This window comes from Triticum aestivum, chromosome 1B (genome assembly GCF_018294505.1).
Source record: "Triticum aestivum cultivar Chinese Spring chromosome 1B, IWGSC CS RefSeq v2.1, whole genome shotgun sequence".
Taxonomy (NCBI): domain Eukaryota; kingdom Viridiplantae; phylum Streptophyta; class Magnoliopsida; order Poales; family Poaceae; genus Triticum; species Triticum aestivum.
The window spans coordinates 342,814,237-342,820,236 of record NC_057795.1 but is presented as its reverse complement, the minus strand read 5'-3'; positions in this window follow the sequence as shown (position 1 = coordinate 342,820,236).

Below are 6,000 nucleotides of genomic sequence, written 5' to 3'. Positions count from 1 at the left end.
GCCGGTTAGATACCTGGCATCTCTTAGCTTTCGCACGTCTTCTTCCGTAACGGAGGAAGGCATCCACCGGCCTTGAAGGTTGGAGCCGGACATCATCGAAGGTCCAAAGCGCCTGAATCTGGAGCTTTGGGTGTTGGAACTCAAGGCGAGAGGCGGATTTGATTGAAGATTGAGAGAAAGGAATCGAGCCTTGGTCTCTTTATAAAGAGGTTGAATACCAAGAGCCCTCCCCGTGACCGTTTGGGACTCGCCTTCGTTTGAGAAGAGATACCAACAGGCACGATTGGGTTACCCACGCCCGGATTGATGAGAATCCCGGAATAAGGGGACACGATCTCTGCTTTGACAAGACGTGCCAAGGAAACCACCTCGCTAAACGCGCTGAGGAGGGACAGTAAAATGATTCAAATAAAGGCTTGGCCGTGGCATGATGTCACGCTACGGAATACGTCAGCAAATTAGATTTGTACAAATATTATTCTCTCTACGGTGGTACGTGGAACTTATTTTGCAGAGGCGGACACTATCCTTGTGTTCAAAATCTTCTATGAAGTATTCGGAGGAGGAACCCGCCTTGCAATGCCGAAGACAATCAGCACGCTAGATTCGTCGTCATTGAAGCCTGGTTCAGGGGCTACTGAGGGAGTCCTGGATTAGGGGGTGTCCGGATAGCCGGACTATAACCTTTGGCCGAACTCCTGGACTATGAAGATACAAGATTGAAGACTTCGTCCCATGTCCGGATGGGACTTTCCTTGGCGTGGAAGGCAAGCTTGGCGATACGGATATATATATCTCCTCCCATTGTAACCGACTCTGTGTAACCCTAGCCCTCTCCGGTGTCTATATAAACCAGAGGGTTTTAGTCCGTAGGATGAACAACAATCATACCATAGGCTAGCTTCTAGGGTTTAGCCTCTCTGATCTCGTGGTAGATCTACTCTTGTACTACCCATATCATCAATATTAATCAAGCAGGAGTGGGGTTTTACCTCCATCGAGAGGGCCCGAACCTGGGTAAAAACATCGTGTCCCTTGTCTCCTGTTACCATCCGCCTAGACGCATAGTTCGGGACCCCCTACCCGAGATCCGCCGGTTTTGACACTAACAGTAGTGCCCGTAGTTCCGGTGCTTGCCGCTAGAGGCTTTTCCAGCACCACATCTTCGGCTGTGGGCGGCACCTCCTCCAAGGGCGGCACAACCTCCTTACCCTTCTTCATGGACGACACCATCTCCTTGCCCTTGTTCTCTGTCTTGATATGCATTATGAATAACACAAAATTCAAAGGTTGATCAACATTAAACCCTTCATCTGAAGACCCTATAGTTACCCATCCAAATGCTCAGTATTTACCCACGCGCACTAATTAACCCTCTTTGCCTCATATTCTCACTCTTCTTCCACTTCTCCACCGCCATGAACCTTATTCCAACCCCTTCCCCTAGGGCATTGGATGAAGGGCTTTCCTCCTCGTGTGTTCGCTCAGTGACTGCATCAAGTTCAAGAACACCATGGAAGTTCGCTCGAACTTGATACGTCTCCAATGTATCTGTAATTTTTTATTGTTTCATGCTATTATATTATCAATCTTGTATACTTTATATGCATCTATATGCTATTTTATATCATTTTTTGGGACTAACCTATTAACCCGGTGCCAAGTGCCAGTTCCTGTTTTTTATTTGTTTTTTGCTTTTCAAAAAATGAGTACCAAACAAAGTCCAAACACGATGAAACTTTACGGTGATTTTTTGGGACCAGAAGGGACCGTAGAAGCTTCAGGAGGAGGCCATATGAGCTATGAGAGACCCATAACCTCGCAGGGCGTGCCCCAGGGGAGGGGGTAGGCACATTGTTTGGGCATTTCCCGCCTTAGTGTTTTGGTGATGATGATAACTTACTTTGTGGACTAATCGTGTACCAAGTTTCTCAAGTATACTTTGTTTGATGTAAGACGGTTAGGAATTCCCTCTTGACGGAAAAGATCGAAGACGATGTTTTCTACGTGTTTTATTTCTTTGGTCGTAGGAAACCCGTACTATTAAGAGGGAATCCACATCAAAAGGTATTGGGTGAATCAATGCATGTACACATTCTATTCCACCCAATATACATACTTCCGTTGGAGGAGAGAGTCCCCCAATGTCTTTCTTTGTTGGAAGTTTTCATTGCACAACGGTTGTACCGCTTGCCCAAGCGGTTGTACCGCTTGCCCAAGCGGTTGTACCGCCTGACTAGATATTCCGGCATAACCACGACCCCTAGGGGTGATACCCTAGGGTTTTCCGCCTCCAGGGGACAACCAAGCAGTTGTACCACTGCCTCTGGGTGATTGTATTGCCAGGTGCTTGGCTGTTCCTGGCTCGGGCACACCGTGGTTGTTCTGGCCCAGCACCGCTCAACTACCAGACTTTGTTCTGTAGTGAAGTGGTTGTTGGGCGGTGGAGGCCCGGTAGTTCCCAAGTGGTTTTACTAAACGATACTACCGGTGTCCAGCGGCGTTTGTACCGCCCTGGACTTAGCCACCACTTGGCGCTTGGTCAAGCGGTTGCATCGGCGCAACCACCACTCCTAGCACCGCTATAGGGTGACTCCCATCTGTGGTGGAGCGGTTGTAGGGAGGTAGTGGACCAGTTGTTCCCGGGTGATCCCGACAAACCGGTGTGGAAAATGGTTGTACCGCCAAGCTCCTTTGGCGGTATAACCTACGAATCCCGGTTGTATTGGTGGTTCAAGCAGTTGTACCGTTGCAGTGCAAAAATGTTTGTAACGGTTGGTATTGGGGAGCCCTATTTAAGGAGGTGGTCTTCCACCTACCACTTACCTCTTGCCTCTCTCTCTCTCTCCTCCATTAATGCCCTTCAAGCTTTCTTACCCGATCTCTCTCTCTCACTCTAGCCACTCAAACTTGTTGATTTGCTAGAGATTGAATGAGGAGAGCTAGATCTACACTTCCACAAAAAGGAAATTTGATTCCCCATGCTTTCTTGTGTGGATTTATTACTCTTGGGGTATTTGAGCACCCTAGATGGAAGAGGCCACCTCGGAGCCACATTCCATTGTGGTGAAGCTCCGTGGCGGTGTTTGGAGACTCCAATTAAGTTGTGGAGAGAGCCTCAACCTTGTTTGTAAAGGTATGATTGCCGCCTTCAAGGGCACCACTAGTGGAATCACGACATCTTGCATTGTGCAAGGGGCATGATGAGAATACGGTGGCCCTAGTGGCTTCTTGGGGAGCATTGTGCCCCCACACTACTCCAACAGAGACGTACTTCACCCTAAAGTGAAGGAACTTTAGTAACACATCCTCGTCTTCACCGGGTCCACTTGTGGTTATCTCTTACCTTTACTTTGTGCAAGCTTATATTGTGTTGTATCCTTTGCTTTCTTGTGTTGTGGTTGTCGTTAGAATCATATAGGTTTTTCACCTAGTTGCATATCTAGACAACCTATTTGTTGCTTGACCTAATTTGTTAAGAAAAGCAAAAAAATGGTAGTCGCCTATTCACCCTTCCTTTAGTCAACCATATAGATCCTTTCAATTGGTATCACAAGCTCGTCTCTTTTAAGGGCTTAACCGCTTAAAGAGTATGGTTGATGATGGGTCAAATGGTGGTGGTCTACCCATGGCCGAGGCGGTGGCCACGGTCCCACGAGAGGACCTAAATGAGGCTATGGCTTCACTTAGGACCTCTATGACGGCCGAGGTCCAATCCTTGTTTATGGAATTGCTTGAGGGTCTTAAACTTCCCACCGATCCGTTGCAAGTGGTTAAACCCACTACCTCGGATTCAGATGCCGACTCCCGCAAGGAGGCGGCTAATAGTGATAAACATACCACTCCTCAAGTTAAGAATGGGACGGGCATCCATGCCGTGGTTGCCCCTCCCCCGGTCTATGGAGGACGGGTCCATGCACCTCATATCAACCACCTTTGTCCTCCTCCTAAGCTTGTGCTAAATAATTTTCCTAATTGGGTTTTCTCGTATCAAGTCTCATTTGAATCACAACTCAACACATCTTTGGAGAATCATTGAGCAAGACTTCTACCCACATGATCCAAACAACTTCACTACAAGAGAGGAAGTGGACAATCAATACAATCATGCCGCTTTGTTCATTCTTCAAGCCGCTATGCCTCCCGAAGAGCTCACTCACTTGCGCCCATTCACTCTTGCAAAAGATGCATGGGAACACATTATCTCTTTGTACAAGGGAAGCCGAGCATTCAACGCTCCAATTTCGAGGCGATCCTTGATGAGGCCGAGCTATGAGTTTGTGATGAATGAAGATGATCCTCGTGAGCTCTACCGGAGGTTGACAACTCTTGTGGTCTCACTCCGAGATCATGGAAGTAAGGATACAAGTGATGGGTCAAGCGCAAGTTCCTCTAGGCCATCATGCCATTCAACAAGGCCATGTCCTCCGTGATCCGTCAGAGACCGGACTTACACACATTTTCCTCAAAGCGATGTGTTGGATGAGTTTATTGCTATGACCATCTTGCACAAGACCGCCGACAATGCTCTAGCTTGTGTCCAATGGTCAAAGAAAGCCTCGCCCAACTTACATTTGAAGGCCAAGGCTATTACGGAACAAGAAGAAGAAGAGGAGGAAGAAGAGAGTTGCCCTGAAGACACCAAATATGCTTACCACGAGCACATGGCTCTTGCGTCAAGGCAATTTTGGGGCAACAAGAGAAACTCAAAGCCCAACTTCTCCAAGAACAACTCAAGTGGCTTGAAGGGCAAGCAACATGTGAGAACGTGCTATAATTATGGCAATGTGAGTCACTTTGTGGTGGATTGCCCCTATGAGAATAGGGAAGACAATGGTGGCAAGCTTATTCGCAAAGACAAGGCCAAGTCCTTACCCAACAAGAACAACTTCACCAAAAAGGTGCCATAAAATGGGTTGGTGGCGCATGAAGAGTGCATCTCCGATGATGATGATGCAAGTGGTGAAGGAATATGGCGACGGCCTCCATGGCCATTGCCACCTCTTCCCTAACCAAGGTGTCACTCTTCGATGCCCCCAATGAGAACTTCATCCCCAAGTGCCTCATGGCTAAAGGCATCAACAAGGTAACCTCCAACATTAAAACTTCTATCACTACTAATCCTTGTTTGTTGGATTGTGTGGATGAACATGAGGAGGTAAAGGTGGATGATAACAAGTTTGGCAAGTTCTTGGGTAAGCTCAAAGGTGAGACCAAGAAGCACTTTGTTACTCTCTTGGTACAACTAGGTGAGGCCAATCATATCATTGAGTCTCATGAGTAAACCATCACTAAAATGGAGGGGAATAGCCGTGACTATGCCGATTAGATAGAGAACCTTTCCATTTCTCTTGAGTAAGAGCGAGGTCTTCATTTGGCTCTGGAGGAGTCACACAATGATTTTGCTAAATTACGGAAAGATCATGATAATGCTCTTGTTCTTGCTTATGTGCTTAAATCAGAGAAGGTTGAACTTAGGGTTGGCCCTGATAGACTCAAGGAAGAGTTTGACACACTTGACAAGGCTCACAAGGCCTTGAAGAGTGCTCATGCTTCTCTCAAGGAGTCTCATGATCATCCCCAAGTGAAGCTCACCAAGGAGATAGCCACTTGCCCTCATTTGTATTAATTCATAATGTTCATACTACTAACCCTCGTTGTGAGCATGTGCATCTTGTGGAGGAGAATGCCAAGTTGAAAGAGCAACTTGAGAAAGGCCTTGTGACTTGCATACAAGGTGAGATGAACCTCAGTGACCTTTTGAACAATCAAAAGGAAGTTTGGCAAAGGAAGGGCTTGGGTTTGTACCCAAGTCAAAGAAGAAGAAGAGCAAGAACAAGCAACCTTTCCCACTCAAGGAAGTCTTGGTCAAGGAGGGGGAGTGTGCTCATGAGAAGAAGAAGGACAAGGGTGTGGGTGCAATGCCAAGAAGGGCAAGAACACTCATCCCAACAAAGCCGGCGACTTTAACCCCTCTTATATTTTATGCTGTGCTAATGA